This window comes from Hevea brasiliensis, chromosome 1 (assembly GCF_030052815.1).
Source record: "Hevea brasiliensis isolate MT/VB/25A 57/8 chromosome 1, ASM3005281v1, whole genome shotgun sequence".
NCBI classification, from domain to species: domain Eukaryota; kingdom Viridiplantae; phylum Streptophyta; class Magnoliopsida; order Malpighiales; family Euphorbiaceae; genus Hevea; species Hevea brasiliensis.
In genome coordinates this window covers 13,873,213-13,901,188 of record NC_079493.1, presented here as the reverse complement: position 1 = coordinate 13,901,188, position 27,976 = coordinate 13,873,213, and the positions used below count along the sequence as shown (strand labels likewise).

Below are 27,976 nucleotides of genomic sequence, written 5' to 3'. Positions count from 1 at the left end.
GGTATGCATGCCGCGTCAGCTTTGTAGACAAAGAAATCATTCTACAAAGCTTTCAGACACAATGTGTAAATTCATTTGTATGCTGAATTATTTTCCTATATCTAACTGACGAACTCATCAGTTCGTCAAAATCCATACAAAGCTGCTCTTGTGAGGCTTCCACTTAAAATCTTTGACCATGATTAATCAAAAAGACATCTGACAAGGCTACTCAACCTTTATAGACTCCAGAGGAATCGGCGTTCTGAACAATCCAAGGATGCTCAAGTAGCTTATGCAATGGCAGGCGCTGTGCAGAATCCTTGATAAGCATTTATCAAAAGCATCTCAAATTTAGGCGTAATCCCTTTTGAGAAGTTGCGAATGTGAAAAAATAAAAAAAAAGCTCAGCTATTATGGGTTTTAAAGCTTTAAAAACAGATCTTTCACTTGACTAGTTAGGTCCTCGGCAGCAGAAGAAACAGCAGGTTTAGGAGGGAACTTTAGATCCACTAGCACAATCCTGTTAACAGCAAATGCACATGAACAATATGAAAAATGTAACATTTGCATTTTCCTACTTATCCCATGTCATCAATAGCAGTATGAAAATAAATACTATACAAGGAAATTTTCAAACCTATGATAGGAAATTTACTATCCTAAATTATTCATTCCTAGAGGAACTTGCAGTAAAACATAGATAGTGACTGACAAGCAATGAAATCATACAAGTCTTTAAATTCAAGCAATGTCAGCCACAAAATAATTCACCCTTGTCCCTTTTTCAGTTCAAGCAGTACCTTCTACATGTGTCCGAGTGTTCCTTGGCTTCAAAAGGAGGGACCCCATACAAAAACTCATAACACAAAACTCCCAGGCTCCAGATATCAACACTAGCATCATGCTCTACACTTTCCACTGCATCATCAACAAAAGCATCAGGTGAATATGAACCCATAATGATGTGTTAGAAACAAATCAAAATCAAACTGACAGCAAGTCATAATGGCATTTTTTTTATGTATATACCCATCTCAGGGGGCAGGTAATCCAATGTCCCACACATTGTCCATCTACGGTTAAATGCATGCACTGACCAACCAAAATCTGCAATCTTCAATTCACCCTGATACGAGAAATCAAGATTCACATTATAAGCACATGACTATCAATCAAGTTACATGTGAAATATTTTTGAGGATGTGCCAGCACCTGTGCACCAACCAAAAGGTTCTCCGGTTTGATATCTCTGTGAATTACATGCTTGCCATGGCAATAAATCAGTGCCCGAGCTAACAAGGCAACATACTGCCACATTTGATAAAATGCATGAACATCATAGTTTGTAATCAGTGTATACAAATAAGTTTTAAGCAGAAAATGAAGAGCCATGCCATCGAAGGGAACAACATAAATAAGTAACCGTCTGTTTTATATGTAGCATGGCAAATGAGACAGACTAGTATCAAATGTGACTTCGAAATATTCAAAAATAACTTGTTTAATTGGCAATAAAATGAAAAGAGGCACCAAAATCAAGTATTAATCATACGAAAAGAAAAGTCAAGTTAAATTAGAGCTGTAGCATAAAAACAACTCACTGTGGCAGCACGTCTTTCACTAAAGTATTTACACATTCTGCAATTCTTTGTATAGCCCACCCTTTGCTGCATATTCTAATATCAAGTAAACTCGTTTCTGCAACAATTATATTAGACAAACAAATTAGCATACTTTCCAATCATCTTCACATGCTTTTGAAAGACAATAAACACAAGGATACTACAAAGTACCCGATAATAAAAATAACTATAAAGGCGCAATATATTGTGTAGACACTATATTTTGGTCGGCTAATAAATTCTTTCCAATTGTTTCAGTGAAAATAACAATTGAAGATTAATTAGCATGCAATCGGTTTAAGTGCGATAATTTTTTTAGTAAGTCTAAATTAATTTATGCTCGTTTAAAGTTTCATTTTAAGTTTGATCAAAGTTCGGGTCTATTCAAAGGAAGTTCACTTTCTTATGATTATCCGATCTTCGTAAAGTTCAACTTTACATACTTGGTTTTAGTTTCAGTCATCTTTTAAGTTTTAATCGAAGTGCAGTTTAATCTGATCTCAATAAAGCTCGACCCCCTACACTTGTTTCAAAGTTTTTATCGAAGTTCAGTTTAATCTGATCTCAATAAAGCTCAATCTCATATACTTGTTTCAGTTGTTTTGAGTTTTAATCGAATTTCAGTTTAATGGTTTAAGCTTTCCTTCATGCTAGCTATCCGATCTCAATAAAGCTCAATTTTTATGTACACAGAAGTTTCAATCTTGTTTTTCAATTTTGTTTTTCAAGTTCGGTCTTAAGATTATCTAATCTCAATAAAATCTAATGCTAGAAAGTTCGAAAAGGGAAATATTAAAAAAAAAAAAAGATTGATCTTAAAAAGGTTTTATTATTAAATGAAATTACAATGAGATTACAGGTCATTTAGCAGGCGGGTCTCCCTTAGCCCGAGCTTCGCTTACACTTTCCCCCCTCCTCAGCCTGAGCTTTGTTTACACTTTCCCCCTCCCGCTCGCTCTCACTATTAGCCTCAACACCTGGAGCGAGCTTCTCAAGCCGGGTGACGTCTTTTTGAGGATAACGCTTCAGTAGTTCGACCAATCAGCATGAGCTTGCACGTAGGCGCCAGCTTCCTTCTCCATGGCTTTGTTCTCCTTTGCTTTTATCTCGCCGAGAACTTATCCAAATCAGTAGCTAGGCCAGCCTTAGTGTCCTTTAGCTCCTTTCCCAGTGGAGTTATGAGCTCTTCCAAAGTCCGCACCTGCTGTTCGAGCTCTTGCACTTGAGTATTAGTGGCGAATAGTTAACTCTTGTATACTATGGCTTCATGGACCGCCTTCGACATCTCCCTCCTCAGGAAGTTCACCTTTTTTTTCACCATGTGCTGGGCAGCAATTGCTTCTAAGTTTAGGCTCATAGAGAGGTTGAGCAGATCATTGATGCTTTCGAGAGCTATCCGAGCTCGATCTTCAGCAAAGCACATATAGTGGCACCGGTGACCAGAGCCAAGTCTATGTTTCCCTTGACAGACTAGTTCCTCTCTAGGGACCTCATTAGTACTTGAGCACCTCGAGAGGTTGGTTGTCTGGATGAGCCTACTTGCGCAGATGAATCATCCTCAGAAGCAGCAGAGACCGATGGTTGAATCTTAGTGTGCTTGGGAAGGGGAACCGATCTCATGTCAGTGGGCTCATTTTGAACCCGAGCTGAAGGATCAGTTTCTTCAACCCGAGCTCTTTTCCAGGCTTCAAGCTCTTTAGCCTGAGTAGCAATAGCAACCTTCATGGTAGTTTCCTTCTTTTCTAGAACTCATTGGGCAAGCTCTCTCTTTCTCTTCTTCGCCGCCTTGTCAGCTTCAGTGCCTGCCATATCTGAACACACACAGCGTGAGTTAATACTGCTCAAGAGGAAAAGACAAGGGATTTACCCTTTCTGGGCCTGAGGTTAGAAATTTGTAGAGGAACATTTTCTTAGGCAATCACATTCATTACCCACCACTTCAGCTTGACTCTGATCACATCTGAGCATATGTATAAGTGAGTGTTCGCCTGGCTATTTAATTCTTTAACCATGGCTTCTTCATCTTGGTTTGAGGCTATCTTGCTCTGGCGCCCTTCCTCCAAGTAGTTCCAACTCCTGAGAATACCCTCGAACCCCCGAGGGTCCTGGCCCCAAAGAATGAAGAACCGATCCTTCCAGTTCTTCAAGGAGGAGGGGAGCTCAGTAAAAAGCTCATAGTTTGGCTTTGCCTAAAACAACCAGTACTCATCGTTCTTTCATTCGAGGCAATGTAGCTTGGCGAATACTTTCATAGTAGGCACCAAGTCCTTAGCCCAGCACAGCCCTCTGAAAGCCACCAGAGTTCGTCAAGAGTTCGGATGAAGCTGAGCTTGGTATTTTAGCACGTCCCTATAAAATTGTTACAAAGGGAACCACAACCCAGCTTTCAAATGTTCTTCATATACAACGATCTGGTCTCCTTCCTCAAAACTATGATCAGCTTAAAAATTCCCGTGACATCTGATGAGCTCGTACACATCTTCAGGAAGGTTGAACTCTTGGCTAATTTGAGTAAGTTCAGAGGGTCTTAAGATTGAGGTTACTTCGTCCACTGGGAGGGAGTCCTTTTTGGGCTTCTTGCTCAGACCGGCAGGGTTCGGGTTAGCCTAAACATTCCTCCCACTTGTACCCACCTCCTCCTCATTGGACGTCTATGAAACATTAACCGACGACGGGCTCCCTATTCTTTTGCTATCAATGTGCTCATTTTCAACGAAATAAAAGGCAATGAACTGAGAAATGAGAGGAAAAAGCAATTCCTTTGCTAGATTGAGGTTTTCATTCCTGAAAATGCTTGTAACTACAGAGTTCCTCGTCAGAGATTTGAGAGAGATTGAAGACGATAAAGTGTAAAATGAGAGTAGGCTGGGGGTATATATATAGCTTGTGGCATTAATGCTAGAGAAGTTTGAAGTGACGCCTCGGTTAGTGTGAATATTAAATGTTTTTTTCAGTTCGCTATATGTACCGTTGATATACTAAATTTCGAAAAGACTATTTCCAGTTTTAAACATGTGAACATGGCTTAGTACTGATGACCAATGCTAGCAAAACTAATCGAGATAGTAATCACCTAATCGAGTTCAGCCATGAGCTGTCCTTGAAGAGATCAGACAGATATCAGGATGAATCCGACATTACAAGGAGATCGGACAAAGAAACTGAAGAAATAAGTTGGATAAAGGGATCAAATAAGGAGATCGGAAATGAGGTCAAAAGAGATCGGAAATGAGGTCGGAAGAGATCAGAATAAAGAGTTCAGACAAAGGAATTGGAAAAGAGATCGCAGATAGCAGACCAGATTGGAAAAGCCATTTAGAGGCCAGACAGATTGGACAGATAAGGACAAATCCCAACATTACGAGGGGATCGAACAAAATAAAAGAAGAAAGAAATTGAATAAAGGGATCGGATAAGGAGATCGAACAAAGAGATTGAACAAAGATTGGTTGAATCCAACTTGGCAAAGAGATCGGATATAAGTTTTAAATCTTAGCCCTTGATTTTGTAAATTGAATTTTCACCGTAAGATTGAATTAGTTAAAGGATTATGGTACCTTTTAATCTCAGCCATTGATCTAATTTGTAAAAATGTATTATTAACCTTGGATTGAAAAGCAATAAGGATAAACTTAGTACATTTAAATCACAGCCCTTGATCTAATTTGTAAGGAGTGATTGTTGACCTTCAGATCAGGGAAATACAGACAAAAGAGTCCTAATTTGATATACACCACCAATTATTGATCTCTTTAATTTTGGGCCACTAGATTTGTTCTTAAAAATCTCAATCGTTCTTTTTCACTTTGGAGATCTTGATCATTCACTTTAGGGCTTTTATTTTCTACAAATACCCAACAATTTACTGTTGAAAGAGAAGATTGGAAAACCAAAGAAAAGAAGGTCAAGAGTGGGTCTTTTAAAATCCTATTTTTAAAAGGCATTCTCTCAAAACAATAACTCTCCAGACTAGTTCTTTCTTTATTAGGAAACCTTCGGGTCACTTTCATTCCTTACTTTTAAAAATTCACCAACCCCTTGCCCAAAATTGCGCCATAGCTCTTTCTTCAAAGGACCACTTCACAAAGATATTTTCCCTCTTGATTGTTTTACGTATTGCTAGCACAAAAGCATCCCTTGTTGTGTCATCTTTATATTTTGTGCAAGATAAATTCTCACTAAGTATCTTTTACCATGTTGTCATTGCTTCCGTAATAGGGGTAAGCATTTGAAGGGGTGTTCGTAGATGTGAAGTCCAGAATATTATCTTTGTTTCATTTTGTTTGTCCTTTTAGTTTGTAAAATATTTTCATCCAAAAAAAGGTTGAAGTTTGACCTTGCATTACAAAACCTTATTTGAGAACATGTCGTATTAATATCTATAATTTCTTTAGTTCTTTCACAAAAAAAAAAGTCTCTTCTAATGGCATTGACATGAAATTTCAACACATTATAGTTCTCCTGTGGAATCCTGACAATGCTTGGTGACCGGGTTTCTGCAGTATAAGGTTCTTACGACCTACCTTTTCTGTTTCTCAACATAGCATTATAATAATGATTCCTATTTCCTACACAAAGTTGCAATATTGAATAGTAATCGCTAGTCTAATAATGTAGAGCTTCTCTGGTAGTGTCCAGTTTTGTTATTTGATAATAGTATGTTCAGCTCATCTTTCATAACAAGCAAGTCAGCATAATAATATCCCTAATTTTAGGTTTTTTTTTTAATCATCGCACCTTTTAATGATAATAAATTGAAATAGCGCATTAAGAAACGCCATTTCGTTTCGGGATTTAATGGCGAGTTCTTCCTTGAACCCTCTCTAAGTTTTTAGAAAATGGACAGCTTCTTTATCTTTTGGGTTCAAGGGAAAATTTTTCTTTGAACCAATACTAAAACTTTTAAGTAAAATTTTCTCTTATTTCGGGCCATGGGATAGTCCTTCCTTGGTTCTTTGAATTTCCAATGATTCTAAGGTTCAAAAGAAAAGCCCTTCTTAGAACACTAAAAATTTTAATCCTCTAGTTAAACACATTTATTATGTTCAAGAGAGAGTACTTTCTTGAACCTTTTTTAATTTTAAATTCAAGGAAGAGTCCTCCTTTAACCCTTTTTTAAATTCTCAGTATTTATTCCACAATTACGCATGTTGTCTTTTTCAAAATTGATTGTTATCAATCTAAGTGTTTTTGTATTTTCATATAACTTAAAATTTAAGAATGAATTAGCACTTCTTTCTTTTATATTAAAGTTGTATAGATGCATGAGATAGATTGACACCACCATACAGGTTGTGAAATACTCGGCCATAAAGGAAATGTGGCTCAATGTTCAATAAACTGGTAAGAAATAATTATGTGGGTAAGGAACAATAATTGATCAAACCAATGATGAGGCTTTAGTTCATTGAATGAGAGTCTTCGACGTGAATTGAACTCTCTAGGCGTTGATCAATACATTTCCCTCTAAATTGAAGTCTCAACGGATGGAAATGAAAATCTGAGCCCATTCTTAATATATTTTTAAATTACACAAATAATAAGTTTCAAGAAATATATATATACTCATTTCACACACTACACCCTTTGTTATTAGGGCATCGATGATGGGATTAGTGATAGAAAAGCTGAGAATTCTCCTTATTTGTTATAAATCTCTAAGGACCAACTAACACCTTTTTAAAATTAGATTTCTAATTTTGAAAAGGGAGGAATTTAATAAAATAGAATCAAAATTCACTCTCAGGGTCACATTATTTACTTTTGTATATGATTTACCCTAATAGTGAAACATTAAAGAGGTTTTACGCAGCTAATATAATGTACCGATATTATAAGTCAAACTTTAATAAAATTATAAATATTAGTTTGTTATGAGCAAACTCTTAAATCTACCAACCTTATTGAGAGATGATGTGAGATGCCTAACGCCTTCCTCACACAAATATGGTCCTAAACCCTGAATCTCTGGATTAAAAGTGAAAAAAATTCTTTAATAGATTTTTCAAAATTTAAAAGGTTTTCTCTAAGTTTCCCTTAAAATTAAAGTGGCGACTACTCACTTTTCACTTCAGTGAGAGTTGGCGACTGCAAAATCCTTTGCAACATGTTGGGATGTCGGAGATGATTTTGAATTTCAACTTCCTGATGGAGTTAATGTTCAACTTGTGATTGTTGCAATTGAGTCTTAAAGAGCACCTTTAGCACCATAATATAATTGCTTTATTTCAGATGACAAACATATCCCATTTGTTAGACAACTGCCATTAAAAAAATCCAAAGGGTACATAAGAGAGAAGGAGTTTTTTTTCCAAAAAGTTGATTTTCAAAAAAAAAAAAAAAAAGAAGGGAGGTTCAAAACTTATTTATCAAAGAGGTGTGAGTTCAAATTTTCAAACCCAAAATCACGGATTAGAAACATGACTTGTAAGTCGAGGTTACCATGACTATCCTGACATACGACCACTGAGCAAAGAATCTTTGCAAATGACTAGGTACTCAATTATGTTGAGTCTTAGCAAAGAAGCAACTGGATACTTGGTTCCTATTCAAAATAAAGACCATCAGCGCCACGTAATCCAAAATGAGATAGCAAGTCATTGCATTGAGCTCTCAGATGTTAGTAGTATGCCATAGAGCATATCATTTTGTATGTATCTTGTACATATTTTATTAATAAAAGGCAATTTCACTTTTCTGTTTACATAAGCCATTTATGTGTAATTGAAAAGGTCCATTGATATTTTGTTAGAAATTCTATTCTTAAGTTGTTAAGAATATGAGTGACAGTATTTCTAGTACAAAGTATCATAAATTGGTTCACAATCGAGGATACTTCACAAAGGACATGACTTATCCAGAAAGATTGTAAATATGTTTGTTCCCAAAGTATTAATATGAGATATAAATAAGTTAGAATGGTGAGTCTTATGCTGCATAACAAACATGATAGTTACTTATACATGATAAGTAGGCCGAACCAGTAACGTTTATCATAAGCACATGGAGTTTACTCTTGTCAATGCATTGTCATATATCATATCAGTGCATATAATCTTTAGACCTGAGATAACACTGTTATCTTGTATATAGGGTGGTTTGAGTTTGATACTGCTTTCATACTCATACTGTGTGTGGGTATATAGGCATGTGTTGGCTCCTACTAGTTATATATGGAGATAGATGTTAATCAAGATGGAATCCATTACCCTAAGTAAATAGGGATAAAATCCTATGTTCATTTAATTGTTCTTGATGATTTAAGTTCCTAGCAAGGACATATAGATTTAGTCAGAAAAGAGTTTCTGACAAGAAAATCTAATTAATCAATAATTAAAATTAAAAGAGAACATAATGTCCATAGCAAATGGAGTTTGACATTAACCATGACTCCAGCTGGAATAGGGATTTTGTAATGGAGAGATTCTAGTGCATGGTAACATATGATTAAAGGTTCATTTAAGGTATTCCTTATTATTGATTGGGTGGCCATGGCATGCTATGCTAGTGTCAACCATGATCTATGAGATACCTGAAATGATTTAGAGAAATCATTTACGGTAAGAAAGAGTTCTAATGATATTAAGAGATAATATCATTTCTCATTGCCAATAAGTAATAAGCCTAGTAAGTCACACATCTACACAAGTTAATCACCAAGTAAAATGTGATTTAATTGAATAATCAAAGAGTTTAATTAACTAATTAAATATGTTTGGTTTGCAATAAGATTGCAAGGTCCCTAGCATGACTTGAAACTAAATCTAGGTTGTTGGATGTATAGCATAAATTAAATTTATATTTAATTGTTTAAATATGAATTTAATTGTGAGAAATTAATTAATGAAGATTAATTAATCAATTAATTTATATTTTATATAAATTAATTTGAAGAAGAGAAATTATAATTTTGGGTTGAGAACTCAAATTAAAAAGGTAAGGGTAAATTGGTCTTTTTACATGGTGACATGTGACACCATGAGATGGTGACACATGGCACTATACAAGCTTGCCACTTGTCTTCCCATGATGAAAGACTGCTTTTTATGATTTAATTGGAGCTTGACACTTGGCTTCATGACATTAAATCAAACAAAACCAAGATGGGATCTTGTGGTGACATGTGGCAAGGAGTAAGTGAGAGTTAAATTTAGTATAAAAGGCAAAAGGAATAAAGAGAAATTAATTTCTTCTTCTTCCTTTCATTTGGATGGCAACCTTTGGAGCTTCTTCTCCTCTTTTCATTTCTCACTTGATTCAAAGAGAAAGCATTTGTTTCCTTTGAATTAAAATTGCTAAAAAAGGTTTCTAGTATCCTATGCAGCCATACATCCTCACTAAAGCATAAAACCCTATCTTCAAGTGGTTGGCAAGGCTTGAGGAGCAAAGTTTGGGGCTACCATTGCTACCATTGGTGAGCTTGTGGTGGACAAGCTAGAGGGACTACAATTGGAGTCCTAAAGGCATCCTAAGGAAGGGAGATTGATCAATTGTGCACCTTGGAGGTTAGTACTCAAAATCCCTCTTTTAGTTAGGGTTTAATAAATTAAATTCCTAAAGTTCAATTCTTAATGGCAAATGAAAGTTTAATGCATGCTAAAATGTATTTTAATATGCATTTGGGCATTGGAAATTGATTAGGCACATAACGCATCAAGCATGATAAATGTAACCCTAGATTAATTTTTGAAATTCAATATTATAATGCCCTAAATTCCATGCTTCCTAGCCTTCAATTGGTATCAGAGCTACTATATTTGCCATTAAAATTGATTTTGAGGCTTAATTGTGTGATTGGGTTGAGTTTGGGTTGATTTGAAGTTGGTTTGGATCAAAAAAACCCTAGAAATATCAAACTGCCGCAAAAAACATGACCTGGATCATGTTTTGGGTTTTTACACTGCCCAGGGCGTGTTTCTAGCGTACACGGGCTTGTTAACGTGTGCCCAAGGGTGTGTCGTTCAACGACACGGCCCGTGTCCCTCGTGCGCCTCACCCTGTGCCAAAGATAGCGTTTACACGAGGTACCCATGTTTTGGCGCGCCTCAGGCCGTGTAAATGTTACACGGGCCATGTTTTTGTTGAAGGGGCATGTTGGGCTTGATTTTTGGGCCCATTATGCAATTGTTGTATAATTTAAAGCCCATAATTAAGCCCAAACCTAATTACATGGTCTAATTAGGAATTTCAATCACATAATTAATTTATGAAAATTATTTTCATAGAATTAAATTTGGAAAAAGTTTCTAAATTTAAAATTACCTGAATAAGATTCAAATTTAATTTTTAGTTGAATATGTGATATTCAATTTAATTTTTAAACATGTATATTTTATTTAATTGTTAAATTTTAATATGCATGATGGATGATCATGGACAATAAAAGACTAATGTGATTGGATTTATTTCTTTTATTTCTCTTTGGAATGTAAAATAATTAATTTATTTTAGTGGCATGTATCATAAATGTTATGATAACTTAGGATGCAATTTCATTTATTTAAGGACTTTAAAGTCCATATTCTTGTACATTCACCTTGGTATGCCAAAGGTTACAATGTAATTGGATTATAAGAAGAACAAGGAGGTCAAGAGCATTCGTGGGACTAGTGGGAGGAGATCAAGATCAAGGGTTGATTATGTACTCCTTCAGCAATTCTTGTAAAATGAATGAATGAAATACACCTAGGAATGCCCTGATTCAATTCTTAGTGGCTCAGAATTGAATCCCTTAGAAAATCCATGATCGTACCATATTATTTGTTTATCTATGTATGCATGAGATGTGTATGAATGTATGCAAGTATGTGATATATGCATGCCAATTGGATAATGTGCAAAGTGAGACCATAATAGTAATTAAACCGACCACAAAATCTTTCAAACGAATGATTAAGTTGGAAATGGTATAATTATGGTAATTATATAATTATATCATGACCGTCCATTGAGGCAGTTATTTTAAGAAATTTTAAATACTTGCATTATTAGCTATATGAGCTTGGAAATGATGCATTTGTTTAAGAGATTTTCTTCAGAATAATTATTAAGCATAAGATGTTGTAAGTATGTAAATGGTTGGTGGCCAATAATGGATGTGCCTGAGGTCATTAAAATTATTTGCATACCTACTAGCTCAATGGGATCAACTTAACTAATGCAAGATAAATCAATAATGGATGTGCCTGAGATTTTGAGTATTAGGGGCCAAATAAATGATTGAACCTCACATGAGATGTGATGGGCAAAGAGTTACTCACTTATAGTTTATTGTGATTCGAATAATGAATGTGCCTGAGGATGATCAATAAGACTATAAGAATTCAATCACCCACTAGAAATCCATCCAACTAGGATTTCCGTTTCCTACTTTGGAAGTGTAGGATTCGTCAAGTTAGTGGGAGGACCAATTTGATTAAAAGACCATAATCATTTTGATTAATTACTTGATACATTTACTAATTAATCTTGTTACTTTTGCAGTTTATTTTCTGATAATAATGAGTACACAACAACTACCACCATCCAATATTCTTGCGAGTATACTTGATCATAATAGGTTGACAGGACCTAATCTTTCTAATTGGCTCAAAATTTTAAAACTTGTCCTGAACCTAGAACGTATTGGATATGTTCTAGATTCAAATATTCCTAGTTCCTTACCTCCAGGGGCCACTCCAGAAGAATCAGAGACTTTGGACAAGTGGAAGGAGCATGATATGAGAGCCAGATGTTACATGCTTACTTCTATGACTAATGAGTTACAGAAGCAATATGAAAACATGCAAAGTGCAAATGAGTTCCTTCTTCACCTGCAAGAGTTGTATGGTGAGCACAGCAGGAATGCTAGATATGAGATATCTAGATAGCTATTCCACATGAGGATGTCAGAGGGATAAAATGTAGGAGATCATATCCATAAGATGATTTGGCTTATTGAGCAGCTAGAATATCTTGATTTTCACATGAATTTCCAACTGTAGACGGATTTGATCCTTCAGTCCCTACCAGAGTCATTTGGAAATTTTGTGATAAATTTCCATATGACTAAGCAAGAATACACTCTGGCTAGCTTGCTTAACATGCTAGTTATTGCCCAAAAGAATATGCCGAGCAATAAAGGAAAAGAGATGGCTTTGGTTGCATCTTCTTTTTCTGCTAGAAAGTCTAAGAAGAAGAAGGGCAATAAGAAAAAGAATCCTTAAGTTCCTAGACCTTAAAAGAAGATAGCCAAACAGAAGGGCAAGACTGAAGCTGACAAAGGCAAAGAAAAGTATTTCCACTACCAGAATGATAGGCACTAGAAAAGGAACTGCCCAAAGTATCTTGCTTCTCTGAAGGACAAGAAAAATAAACCTTTAGAAGGTATGTCTATATCTTATTATTTAGATTATGATAATGCTCATAGTTCATCTATAGCTTGGGTTTTAGATATTGGTGCTAGTTCTGACATTACTTTTGATATGCAGGAACTAGCAAGTAGTAGCAGCTTGCAGACACGAGATCTTAGACTCTGGATTAGCAATGGCTCAATTATTGAAGCTTTAGCCATAGGATCTAAATATTTGTACATGTATGGACATGTTTTGTATTTAAATAATATTTTGTATGTACCTGATGCTTTTAAGAACATCATTTCTGTATCTAGTTTAATTAGAAATGTTTATAAATTTCAGTTCACAAATGATGTTTGCAATATTTATTTTAGAAATGAATATGTCGGCTCGGGTTATATGCATGATAGACTTTATTATTTGGATAATAATGTTAAATACAAATCTAATGCAAGCAATCTAAATGAATGTAATATCATAATGAAAATCAACTCAAGTTCAAAACATATTTGGCACTTAAGATTATGTCATATTGCAGAAGAAAGGATTGCAAAGCTGGAGAAAATGGAGATTTTATCCTCATTGGGTTCTGAACCTACTCCAACTTGTGAATCCTGCCTTTAAAGTAAAATGACTAGATCACCTTTTGTTGGACAGGGGTTAAGAGCTGAAAATATTTTGGAACTTATACATAGTGATGCATGCGGTCCATTTAAGGAAATGGCTAGAGGCAGTTTTCATTATTTTATTACCTTTACTGAAAATAAATCAAGGTTTGGGTATTTGTATTTGATGAAATACAAACATGAATCATTTGAAAAGTTCAAAGAATTTAAATCTGAAGTAGAAAATCAAATAGGAAAAAGTATTAAAACTCTTTGATCAGATCGTGGAGGTAAATACTTAAGTACTGAATTTGATGAATAATTGAAAGAGCATGGTATTATCTCCCAATTGACTCCTCCAGGAACGCCACAATTAAATGGTGTATCTGAAAGAAGAAATTGTACCCTATTAGATATGGTACGTAGTACGATGAGCTATACTGGCATGCCAATCTCCTTTTGGGGATTTGCATTAGAATCAGCTTTGCATATTCTAAATAGGATCCCATCAAAGTTGGTCTCTTCCACACCTTATGAGATATGGCATGGAAGAAAACTAAGTCTTAAACATGTTAAGATTTGGGGTTGTCCAGCTTACATTAAAAAGCTAAAGACTGATAAACTGGAAACCAAATCAGAAAGGAGTCAATTTGTTGGATATCCAAAAGAAAGTTTTGGATATTATTTTTATTTGCCTATATCACAAAAGGTTGTGGTAAGTAGAGATGCCATATTTCTTGAATAACAGTTTATTCAAGAAGGTGGCAAAGGAAGGCAAATAGAGTTAGAGTTAGAGAATTTTGACCAATCAACAAATCAGATGGATATAGATTCATCTAGTCAACCTATGCCTATTGATGAAACATCTATAATAATTCCTCACAGATCAACCAGGATATCTCATCCAGCATAGGCATATGGTTTTCTTCATGCAAATGAACAAGAGTTGTTTGGTCATGAAGAAATAGATCATGGAGATGATCCTTTTACCTATGAAGAAGTTATATCAGATAAATACTCTTCTAAATGGATTGAAGCTATGAAATTCGAAATTGATTCCATGCATAAGAACTAAGTTTGGGATCTTGTTGACCCACCTGAAGGTATTGTACCTATAGGAAATAAATGGGTTTTTAAGAAGAAAATTGGTTCTGATGGAAAGGTAGAGACCTATAAGGCAAAGCTAGTTGCAAAAGGATTTCGCCAAAGGCAAGGAATCGACTATGAGGAGACTTTCTCGCCTGTTGCCATGCTTAAATCAATTAGGATTTTATTAGCAATAGCTGCATACTATGATTATGAGATTTGGCAGATGGATGTCAAAACAACTTTTCTCAATGGAAACATTGATGAAAACATTTTCATAGAACAACCTAGGGGTTTTGAATCCCAAGATAGTTCCAAGGTGTGCAAGCTAAAACGATCCATTTATGGGTTGAAACAAGCTTCGAGGAGTTGGAACATCCATTTTGATGAAGCCATTAAATCATTTGGTTTTATAAAAAATGTGGATGAGCCATGTGTATATAAGAAGGTTAGTGAGAATGCTATCACTTTCCTTGTCTTATATGTAGATGACATTTTGTTGATAGGCAGTGACATAGGTATGTTGACAACTGTCAAGGTATGATTATCAAATACATTCTCCATGAAAGACTTAGGCGAAGCAACCTATATTATTGAAATTCGCATCTATAGAGATAGAGTGAAAAGAATAATTGGTTTATCCCGAAGTCTATACTTGGAAAAGGTGTTAAAGAGGTTTAACATGCTTGATTCTAAGAGAGGATTGTTACCAGTAAGACATGGTATTCATCTTTCTAAAGAGATGTCTCCAAAGACACCTGAAGAAAGAGACAAGATGGCCAGGATTTCATATGCCTCGGCTATTGGAAGTTTGATGTATGCAATATTGTGTACTAGGCTGGATATCGCATATGCTGTTAGTTTGACTAGTAGTTTTCAATCCAATCCAGGTTTGGAACACTGGATAGCTGTCAAGAATATCCTTAAGTACTTGAGAAGAACTAAGGATTTATTCTTGATTTATGGAGGTGACGACCTACAATTGGATGGTTATACTGATTTTGATTTTCAATTAGATATCGATGATAGAAAGTCTACCTCTGGTTTTGTGTTCATTTGTAATGGAGGTGTAGTTAGTTGGAAGAGTTTCAAACAGAGTATGACTGCTGATTCCACTATAGAGGCCGAGTATATTGCTGCATCAGATGCTGCAAAAGAGGTTGTTTGGATAAAGAAGTTAGTGACAGAACTTGCAGTAGTTCCTTCTATTGAGTCAGCAGTTCCTCTCTACTGTGACAGCAATGGAGTGGTCGTACAAGCTAAGGAACCCCGGTCTCATCAGAAATCCAAACACATAGAAAGGCCCTACCACATTATCAGAGAGATAGTTAGGCGAGGCGATGTAGCCATGCAGAAAATAGCATCAGCCGAAAATCTAACTGATCCATTCACAAAGCCTATGTTACAAACTCAGTTAGATCGACATCTTGAGAAGAAGGGCCTAAGATATTGTAATGAATGGCTCTAGTACTAGTTGGAGATTGTTAGTAGTATGCTATAGAGCATATCATTTTATATGTATCTTATACATATTTTATTAATAAAAGGAAATTTCACTTTTCTGTTTACATAATCCATTTATATGTAATTGAAAAGTTCCATTGATATTTTATTAGAAATTCTATTCTTAAATTATTAAGAATATAAGTGATAGTATTTCTAGTACAAAGTATTATAAATTGGTTCACAATCGAGGATACTTCACAAAGGACATGACTTATCCAGAAAGATTGTAATTATGTTTGTTCCCAAAATATTAATATGAGATATAAATAAGTTGAAGTGGTGAGTCTCATGCCACATAACAAACATGATAGACACTTATACATGATAAGTAGGTCGAACCAGTGACGCTTATAACAAGCACATAGAGTTTACTCTTGTCAATGCATTGTCATATATCATATCAGTCCATATAATCTTTAGACCTGAGATAACACAGTTATCTTATATATAGGTGGTTTGAGTTTGATACTGCGTTCATACTCGTACTGTGTGTGGGTATATAGGCATGTGTTGGCTCTTACTAGTTATATATGGAGATAGGTGTTGATCAAGATGGAATCCGTTACCCTAAGTAAATAGGGATAAAATCCTATATTCATTTAATTGTTTTTGATGATTTAAGTTCCTGGCTAGGATAGATAGATTTAGTCAGAAAAGAGTTTCTGACAAGAAAATCTAATTAATCAAGAATTGGAATTAAAAGAGAACATAATGTCCATAGCAAATGGAGTTTGACATTAACCATGACTCCAGCTGGAATTGAGATTTTGTAACGGAGAGATTCTAGTGCATGGTAACATATGATTAAAGGTTCATTTAAGGTATTCCTTATTATTGATTGGGTGGCCATGGCATGCTATGCTAGGTGTCAACCATGGTCTATGAGATACCTGAAATGATTTAGAGAAATCATTTACAGTAAGAAAGAGTTCTAATGATATTAAGAGATAATATTATTTCTCATTGCCAATAAGTAATGACCCTAGTAAGTCACACATCTACACAAGTTAATCACCAAGTAAAATATAATTTAATTGATTAATTAAAGAGTTTAATTAATTAATTAAATATGTTTGGTTTGCAATAAGATTGTAAGATCCCTAGCATGACTTGAAACCAAATCTAGGTTGTTGGATGTATAGCATAAATTAAATTTATATTTAATTGTTTAAATATGAATTTAATTATGAGAAATTAATTAATGAAGATTAATTAATCAATTAATTTGTATTTGATATAAATTAATTTGAAGAAGAGAAATTATAATTTTGGATTGAGAACTCAAATTAAAAAGGTAAGGGTAAATTGGTCTTTTAACATGGTGACATGTGGCACCTTGAGATGGTGACACATGGCACCATACAAGCTTGCCACTTGTCTTTCCATAATAGAAGACCACTTTTTGTGATTTAATTGGAGTTTGACACTTGGTTTCATGACATTAAATCAAACAAAAGCAAGATGATATCTTGTGGTGACATGTGGCAAGGAGTAAGTGAGAGTTGACTTTAGTATAAAAGGCAAAAGGAAGAAAAAGAAATTAATTTCTTATTCTTCCTCTCATTTGGACGGCAACCTTTGGAGCTTCTTCTCCTCTCTTCATTTCTCAATTGATTCAAAGAGAAAACATTTATTTCCTTTGAATTAAAATTGCTAGAAAAGATTTCTAGTATCTTATACACCCATACACCCTTACTAAAGCATAAAAATCTATCTTTAAGTGGTTGGCAAGCTTGAGAAGTAAAGTTTGAGGCTGCTATTGCTACCATTGGTGAGCTTATTGTGGACAAGCTAGAGGGACTATAATTAGAGTCATAAAAGCATCCTAAAGAAGGGAGATTGATCAATTGTGCATCTTAGAGATTAGTATTCAAAATCTATCTTTTAATTAGAGTTTAATAAATTAAATTCTTAAAGTTCAATTCTTGATGACAAATGAAAGTTTAATGCACGCTAAAATGTATTTTAATATGTATTTAGGTATTAGAAATTGATTAGACACATAACTCATTAATCAAGCATGGTAAACATAACCTTAGAATAATTTTTAAAATTCAATGTTCTAATTACTAAATTCCATGCTTCCTGGCCTTCACCAGATTGGGCTTTCTCCACTCTCCCCAATCGTTCCCCAATCCCTCAACCCAGACTCTCATTTCCCAGCTCTCTCTTCCTATAAAATTTCCAGCTCTATTGGGGAATGGCTGGGAAATGGTTGGCTATGAAGGAGTTGAGAATTAATTGACCGAACTTGGTATAAAGTCGTGATTTTTGTCTAACAACTTGTTATCTTGTCACCTCCTATCAAGCATGTTTATGTCATTCATGAATGCTAGATTGCATGCCTCTAATGGTCAACAAAATGTCATCAAACACCAATCATGCCTCCAAAATCCTTCCACATGCAGCATACAAATCCACCAAATCAGATCTTTATCAAAACCCAACCTGGCAGCAACTCCATGAATCTCCATTCCTTCATCCAATGCAGAGACCTTCGCAGCTGCTTTTAGTAGTGGAGGAAAGCCAAACCTATCTACACCGAATAATCCCTCCTCCCTTATACTAAAAGGACAGTTTTAGGCTTAGCACTACAATATAAAGTCCTCAAGAATTTGTCGGAGAGAGGAGGGCGGGGAATGGGAGGTGAGTGAAGTCGTAGAGGGCGTATCGAGGCTGGCGATAGAGGAAAAGGATGAGAGAATGAGTTTGAGAAGGATGGAGGTGGGGAGATTGGAGCGCAGGATTTGGGATCATGGACTTGCTTGAGGTGGCAGATGGAAGTGGTGGAATTAAAGGGGGTGGATTAGGTGGGTAACTCTAACGGCTTAATGCTGACGCTAGCGGTGATGCAGTGCCATTTTCTACGAAGTTAGGGATTTAAAGCAAGAATTTGCAGTAAATGGGCGAAGCTTTAGTCGAGTTGGAACAAGTCCTCAGGTCCCAACAGGTACGTCCCTTTCTTCTTCTTGTTGGGCCTTTACACTCATCACCCATTTTAATTTGTTTTTACGATCGGTGACAATGAGGTAATAACTTACATAATCACTAAATTTCTTAAATTTTCTTGTTCTTCTAGCTTATGATAATATCATCAAAAAGAATTTTGGCAAAATGGTCATTCATGCTATAGAAATTAATGGTGAAATCTTGTTGTTTTTCATTAAAACCTAGTTTGAACTTATTGGAAATTGAAGAAAGATGAGTAAATATTTAACATTCCCAGTTTGAGATTAATCTCTTGAAAAGGAACAGCCGGGCAAAGCTTTAGTACATATATCAGCTAACTAAGCTGACGAAGATAAGGGCAGAAGTTTGATCAAGCAAGCCTGAATGCACTTTTTCTCTGATAATGTGACAGTCAATTTCAATGTGTTTGTTGCATTCATGAAAGGTAGGATTGGCTGCAACTTGTAAGGCTGACTTGTTGTCACAGAATAAGAGTACTAGGTTGAGGGTGAGAGACATAAATCTTGAAGTAAGTAATGAAGCCACCGTAATTCACATGTAGTGGATGCAAGAGCACGATACTTTGCTTATGAGGAGCTTCTAGATACAGTGCTTTGCTTCTTTGCTTTCCAACAAATTAAGGATTGACCAACAAAAATACAAAATCCAGTAATGGATTTTCTAGCATCAACACAGCTTGCCCAGTCAGAATCACTAAATGCTTTAAGTTGTAATTCTGACTTGGCTGAGAAAAATATAACAGCACCTAGAGCAGCGCTGATGTATCTCAGAACTCGATAAGCTAATTGCATATGTAGAGTGATAGGGTGATCCAGGAACTGACTGAGTTGTTGCACTGCAAAACATATGTCAGGCCTGGTAGATGTGAGATAAAGAAGTCTGTCTACTAGTTTTCTGTATGGAAGTGCATCAGGAAGAAGTTCTCTTTGATCTTTACTTAATTTTGTTTTGCAGTCCATTGGGGTTTTTGCTGGCTTAGAGTCTAAAAAACCAGCATCTTATAAGATATCTAGGGTTTACTTTCTTTGACTTAAAGTAATACCCTCCTTTGATCTTGCAACTTCTAATCCCAAAAAAAAAAAAACTTTAAATGCCCCAAATCTTTAATCTTGAATTGCTGATCAAGAAAGCTTTTTACTGTGTTGATTTCTTCACTACTAGTGCATGCAAGTATTAAATCATCCGCATAGACCAACAACATAATAAAATGAGGAGAAGCTTTCTTAACAAATAAAGAATAGTCTGATTGGTACTGTTTATAACCCAAGGAGAGAAGCGACTGAGATAGTTTTGAGTACCATTGTCTACCGGCTGGCTTTAAACCATATAGAGACTTTGTAAGTGACATGCTTGATTAGGTTTAGTTGTAGAAAAGCCTGGAAGTAATTCCATGTAGACTTCCTCATGCAAATCTCCATGGAGAAATGCATTATTAACATCTAGCTGCTGCAAGTGCCAATTAGAAGCTGCTGCAAGTGCCAATTAGAAGCTGCTGCAAGTGCCAAAAGCAATCTGTCTTAGCAACTGGTGAAAAAGTATCAAAATAGTCAACTCCTTCAGTTTGGGTATAACCCTTTGCTACCAAATGTGCCTTATATCTTTCAATAGTCCCATCAGCTTTATATTTAATTCTCAAAACCCACTTACAGCCAATTATAGTCTTGCCAGGAGGAAGGTATGTGACAGTGCAAGTATTATTCTGTTCTAAAGCACTAATCTCTGCTTGCATAGCTTGCCCCCAGCATTCACTTTTCACAGCTTGATTATAGGTCTTAGGTTCATTAGTGACAGAAATGGAAAGAGATAAATGCTTATGGAAAGGAGATAAAGGGGAATAAGAGAGAACAGAAGAAAGAGAATGAGGGGTACCTGGTAAAGACTGACATGGTGCAGCAGAGCAATGTTGCAATGACAATCCTGCAAATAGCTTGGTGGCCTTCTGGGACGAGTAGAATGTCTGATGGAAGGAAGAGGAGAAGAAGAAGGAGAAGAAGGAACAACAGAAGAAGGATGACTAGCAGAAGAGATGGAGGTAGAAGGAAATATATCAGAAAAAGGAACCGTAGAACCCTGAGGAAGTGAAAAAGAAGAATTTGAGTCATTGGTAGTGATTCAATGAAATGGAAAAATGTGCTCATAAAATAAAATATTTCTGGAGACATGTATAGATCTGTTTTGGAGATCAAGAAGAATAAACCCTTTCGTTCGTGGTTTATAACCAAGAAAAACACACTTTCAAGCCCTGTAATCAAATTTGGTCCTATGAGCAGTGAGAGTAGAGGCAAAACATAGTGAGCCAAAGACTTTAAGGTCAGTGAAATTTGGTATTTTAGCATAAAGAAGTTCATATGGAGTTTTGTCATGTAACAAAGAAAATGGAAGCCTATTAATGAGATAAACTGCATGAAGAATGGTGTATGACCAATACTGTTTTGGGAGTTTGACTGAAATAAAAGGGACCTAGCCACATTCAAGATATGCTGGTGTTTTCGTTCAACTATGCCATTTTGTTGAGGTGTCTCAACACAAGAGGTTTGATTTATAGTACCTTCAGCAGCATTAAAAACTGGCATGTCAAATTCAACTCCATTATCACTTCTAAGCACTTTGATTTTAGCAGAAAATTGTTTCTCAACCATATTGAAAAAAGATAGAATAATGGATCTAGTTTGGAACTTATTTGGCATAAGAAAAATTCAAGTATGCCATGTAAAGTCATCCACAACAGTTACAAAGTATTTATGAGCATGTACAGAAGGAACTGAGTAAGGACCCCAAATGTCTACATGAATGAGATCAAAAGGTTTATTGAATTGTGACTCACTGACAGAGAAAGGCAAATGTTTTTGTTTTGCATAAGGACATACATCACAACTATCAATATGAAAAGAACTAATTTGACGAAGATGTGGTTGAAGTAGCTTAAGTTTTACAGCAGACGGATGACCCAATCTGTAGCGCCAATGATCAAATTTGACAGAAGTAGTAAGTGTATGATGAGAAGTGAGAGAAGTAGTAGTGGAGTGAGTTGAAGATGCGGGATTGATCAAGGCATATAAACCATGATGTGCTTCAGGAATCAGCTGTACCAATCGTCTTCCAGGTGTTCGGACTCTGAATTAGAGACTGATTTTGATGAAACAGAAAAGAGATATTGTTAGAAGATGTTTCTTTGCTAACAGATATAAGGTTGAAAGTAAAATCAGGTAAGTAAAGAACATCATCAAGAACTAGGGAATCAGAAAAAATAACAGAACCAGCTATAGTAGTAGAAAGTTTTGCACCATTAGGAAGAGAAACAAATATTTGAGGAATAGAATGATAAGTGCTAAAATTGGACAATGGGTAAGTGATATGATCAGTAGCTTCAGTGTCAATTATCCACCGAAAAGATTTGACAGAACAAGATAAAATGAAATGATTCCCTGGCTGAGGAGAAAATGTGGAAACTATATTGCTATAAGAAGAAGAAATAGTAGGAGTTTGTGAGACAGATGAAGAAGTTGAGGATGGTGAATCAAACTGTGTTGCTTGAAGCTTTAAACTTGGACGCTGCTCTGGAGTTAGAGAAATACTAGTACTGCTGAGACCTCCTTTGGCAGAGGAAATAGATTCAGACTGTGAAGATAAGCTCATGTCATCTAATCTAGCAACTTGATATACTGCAGTATAGCCCCTTTGCTGCTTATAACCAGGGCGATACCCGTGTTTCTTACTGCAAGTCTCAATGGTATGCCTGGGTTTAACACAAAAAGTACTGATTCTTGTACCCTCAGATATATCACCATTTGATTTGGAAAAGTGATTAAAGGGATAACCTGAAAATTGGACTGATAATATCTCAGTCTTACTGACAAACATCTTAGGTTCACCAGAACTATCTATGGAAACAAATGCCTCTCTTGTTGAAGAACAAGGGAAAAGGCTTTATTAATTGGTGGAAAAGGATTTATCATTATAATTTGTGATTTTACTGCAGCATATGAATACCCTTTCAAGAACCTGATTACATAATCATGGTCCTGATAAGTCTTCATCTTCAAGAAAGCTCCACAAGAACAAGGATTTGCACAAGAACAAGTAGGAATAGGCCTAAAATTCAGTAACTCATCCCACAAGATTTTCAATTCTGTAAAATACTCACAAACAGATCTTTCACCTTGTTTAAGTGCATAGATTTCTTCTTGTAGATCAAAGATGCGAAGAATATCTCCTTGAGAAAACCTTTCTCGTAAATCTTTCCAAACATCTACTGCTTTGTCAATCCACAACACACTGTGAGTAATTGAAGGAGACAATGAGTGAATAATTTGATTTCCAACTCCAGCAACAGAATTCTCAGGAGCAGCCATGAAAATGAAATCTAAACCGGGTCTTGAAGACAAGAGGTGTGTCATGTCTTCTGAAAGTGAACAGAACCTTTTGCCACTCTTTGTAGCGTAATTTTTCTTTTCTTAGGGTAAACCCTTAGGGGACGCTGACGCCTGAAGAAGCAAATGTACTTCTAACATGCAAATCTAAGGCTGTTTGGGAATTTACAGCAGGTGTTCTTATTGGTGGCAGCTTTGCATGGGCAGGTTTTTTTTTTTTTAATTTTTAATTGTTTTTTTAAAGTTCTTTTCTACTAGAGGTAATACTGTCATGATTCTAGAAATGCATATTGCATAATGAAATTTTCAAGGTACTAAAATCAGTGGTCATCAGGTTCAAGCCTGCCATTAATTCCACTGATGCTTTCTTTTTTTCTTAAAAAAAAAAAATTGAAATGTTAGTTACTACTATCTCAAAGATTTGCATTCGGTTTTGTTAATGTGTTTGTCATGCTTTTCCTAGCTGGTAAGCTCATATGCATCCTTGTAACAAGATTGGTTTTCTGTTATCTATGTTGAATCTTAAAGTTTATCATACTACAGGTTTTCTGTTAATTTCTGGCCTTCTAGCAGCAACATGGAAGCTAAGTAGGTTTGCTTGAGTCTACCTGTCCGGAGGTAACGTAAAAAATCTCTCTCTCACTTCATAAACTCAATGCTAACTTCTTTCTGAACCTCCCTCATTTTTGTGGTTCAACAATTCTTTACCTTTTTTGTAGGAGCTGCTGCTTTTGTTGGAATGCAGAGATTTAACAGGGCCATAAATTCATGCCTTGATCATATTCTTGATCTGGATGGAAGTCGGATGCAGAGGGAGTTAGCAAATATGTACGTCTCTTCATTTTCTTCTTATTTGCAGTGCCTTCTTTTGGGTTTGTTTGCAATATGCCAGAATGGATTGAGCTTTTCTGGTTTAAATGAGTTTACAAGCTGAAAAGGCATACTTGCTCTTTTTAAGTTAACTAACAAGCTGAAGGCAACATGGTTTGGCTGTTTTTTTTGCTTACTGCATCTAGAAGTACAAGCATTTGGATATAAAGAAAACATCAGAAAGTCAGTGATGTCAAAACCCAATTAACCTTCAAACGGGTCTATACTTTAGTGCCATATACTAAAAGAAAGGCAGCTTTTCCTCTTACCTCTCTGTTACTTGTTCTTGTATCCTCTTTTATTTGTCAGTGAATGCTGGAGGCTTCTAGGACCCACTAAAACGTTTCTAGCGTTTTTCCCTTGATGATATATTTTCACACGCACTCTATTTTTTTTTTTTTCACTCTTCTTATTAAATCTATATAATTTATTTATGTCTATGATATTTTTAGTTAATTAATTAATATTTAATCAAGCCATTAAAAGAAATATAGAATTTTTAACATAATTTAGATGCCTACATTAAATTAATCAACAAGAGATTAAGATACAATAAAATTTATTAACTAATAAGAGATATATTTATATTTTTTTTTCTGCAATGAGTAAAAACACTTTTATACATAATTTAAACTTTAAATATTTCAATGTTCCATCATTCTTTTTTTACTTTTTCTAATTGTTATTCTTTCTACACAAGAGTATAAATCCATCTATCAACTAATCCAATTTAAGAAATTAAATAACAATAATAAAATTTATTAATTAATAAATAATATATTTGCTTTTCTATTTTTTTAAAGGAGTAAAAAACATATAGACACTTTATATAGATTTAAACTAGAGGTGTACATTATTTACTAATAACCAAATAACTAAACTAAACTGTTTAAATTTGATTATTTTGATAAGAGTTAGTTCGATTTGCTTTGGTTTTCAATTAATAATATTAAAAATTTTTTATTTTTGGTTCTACTACTTTTAATTTGATAACCGAACTAATTAAGTATCCAAATTTGTATTAATTGATATATTAATTATAATTTTATTAATTATATATTATTTATAATAATTATTTTTATAGTTTAATTAATAATATTTAATTTATAATTGCTTTTATTAATAATAAAGTATATTTATTATTTATAAATAAAAATAATTAAAATATTTTTTTGTTAATTAATAATATATATATTATATATTATATTTTTAGTTAGCTGATTTATCTATTGATGATCAGCTTGAGAGACAATTATCTTTTATGAAGAGGAAGGCTTGGAAATGGATTAGCTTGCCTATCTAAACAATAGTTATTGATTTATTTGTGTTGGATTTGGTTGTATTTTGGATATTGATGATCTATCTAGACAATAGTTATTATTATATAATTTTATGTCTTTTGTTTTATTTTATTTGAACAACGTATCCGGACACCTTTGTTTAAATTTGGATCTATATCCCACACACGTGTTTTAAATTTGAATCCATATATCTGTATTTTCTATTTAGGAAATTTATTTATTGGACACATAGATATGTATCCATTTCCGACACTCATACCCGAGTTCGACACCTGTACCCGAGTCCGAGTAACATAGTGCTTCAATAAGAAGAGCCAAGCCCTCCCAAGCAGAAAGAGTTCTGCTCCCAAGCTAAATCTTAGCTGGAAATACAACTAATTTTTCCTCCCCTGCTCATCCATTTCTTCCTCAATTTATACACCTCTTTTTCCACTTTACGGCTGTCATCACATGCTCCCAGCACCTCATCCTTTCTGTTAGAAATTCTTCTATAATTCTCTAGGAAGTCTCCCGGCTCTTCTCCACATCCCTATCATATCCTCACTTTGCTAAGGTTTACAAATTTTTTCTTACCATGCTTTGACTTCATCAGAATTATTTTTCCTTTGGTTTCATTGAAACAGGAGGTAGATTTGTTGTTGAACGATGGAAGTAAGCACATAATGTTGCTGGATGGAGAAAGAATGCTACTGTGCCTCAGAGAGTTGAGACAAGTCGAAGAAGGAGCAGGCGCTGTCTGTTAGTGAGTTTGGCTTTGGCAAAGACATCAGCTCAACAGGTTCATCCTTTTTCTTTTTCTTTTTTTTTTTGTGTTACACGTGCATCTGATTTATTTTTCGTTTCTCTTGGACTGATCTGATGTCCTTAGGTACATCTGGGGTATATCTTAAATCTCATCCCATGATTATATAAAGCACCTTACTTCTGGTAAAGGTGGCTTGCTAGAAATGAGATGTCAAACGGGACTACTGAGAGTTTATTCATTATATCATTTGAGGATGAGGATTTAATAACTATGTGAATTATTTGAGATGTTTGTTTTAGGTTAAAACCATCCTGAAGCCCCTCCACTTATTAGGTTTTGTCTATTAAGCCATTGTATTCCTATTGTGTTGCATTAACCCCCTTGGATTTCAATTATTATTATTTTTTATTTCTCTTTTAATTATCATTATTATTTATAATACTATCTTAATATTTATGATTTAAATTATTATTTTTTTAAAATTTAATTTTTAAAAATTAAGACTTTATAATTAAATATAATATTTAAAAATATTTATATTATTTTTTTTATAAATTTAATTTTATAAAAATATTATTTATCATATATCACCATTCATAATAATAATAATAATAATAATAATAATAATAATAATAATTTAAAAGATGGCAACAATAACAACAATAGTAATAAAATGTCATTGATTGTCATTAATTTAAAGAAAATTGATAATTAATTTGTAATCTCTTAATCAATTATCATACGACTTAATCAATCTTAAATAATAATAACTCTTTTTATACTAATTATTATTTAATTCTTTTTTATTTCTCTTTTAATTATCATTATTATTTACAATATTATTTTAACATTTATGATTTAAATTATTGTTTTCTTTAAAATTTAATTTTTAAAAATTAAGACATTTTATGATTAAATGTAATGTTTAAAAATTATTTATATTTTTTTTATAAAATCATTTATGTAAAAATATTATTTACCATATGTCATTATTTATAATAATAATAATAATAATAATAATAATTTAAAATAAAAAATAATTTAAAAGATGACGACAATAACAATAATATTATTAATGAAAGGTCGCTGTTGATCATTAATTTAACGAAACATTTGTTACATTATTTTTATTATATGTTATATTTTCTATTATTTTTATTATGAAACATTTGTTAAAAAATTCTAGTATAGTCTATATAAAAAGTTATAAAAATAAAATATAAATATTTAAGTTGTTTATAATTAGTATGTATTATTTTTTATGTTAATAATTTAATATTTTTTTTATTTCACTTTTCTAAGATTTATTATTATTATTATTATTATTAACCTATGGCCATTGAATTGAAATGACCAAGTAAATAAAAATATTTTATTATTATAAAAATTAAATTTGAATGCTCTTGTTACTGTTTTTCAATTAAATAATACTTAATTATAAAATTAAAATTTTATTTAAATGGTTTCTATTTGTTTGTCTATATAGTATGTCACATAAGACATTAAAAACACATCAAGTACTCTCCTCTCACCACCAACTTATAGCCATTGAATTGAAGTGTCCAAGCTCTTATAAAAATTAATTT

The 27,976-nt window shown here is 34.1% G+C and overlaps 1 long non-coding RNA gene and 1 pseudogene across 2 annotated transcripts; one reads left to right on the top strand and one right to left on the bottom strand.

The window, feature by feature from the left end:
* Nucleotides 1–211: 211 nt before the first annotated feature.
* On the bottom strand, nt 212–10,677 carry LOC110652821 (serine/threonine-protein kinase Aurora-2-like; annotated as a pseudogene).
* A 7,677-nt stretch (nt 10,678–18,354) lies between these two features.
* On the top strand, nt 18,355–26,798 carry LOC110651186 (uncharacterized). Of its 2 annotated transcripts, none has more exons than XR_009147661.1 (5): nt 18,355–19,084; nt 24,018–24,092; nt 24,194–24,302; nt 26,269–26,423; nt 26,514–26,798. It is a non-coding gene; the product is annotated as an uncharacterized LOC110651186 (long non-coding RNA). The 2 variants fall into 2 exon arrangements; XR_009147662.1 differs by having other exon boundaries at nt 24,194–24,306.
* The last annotated feature ends 1,178 nt before the right edge of the window (nt 26,799–27,976 follow it).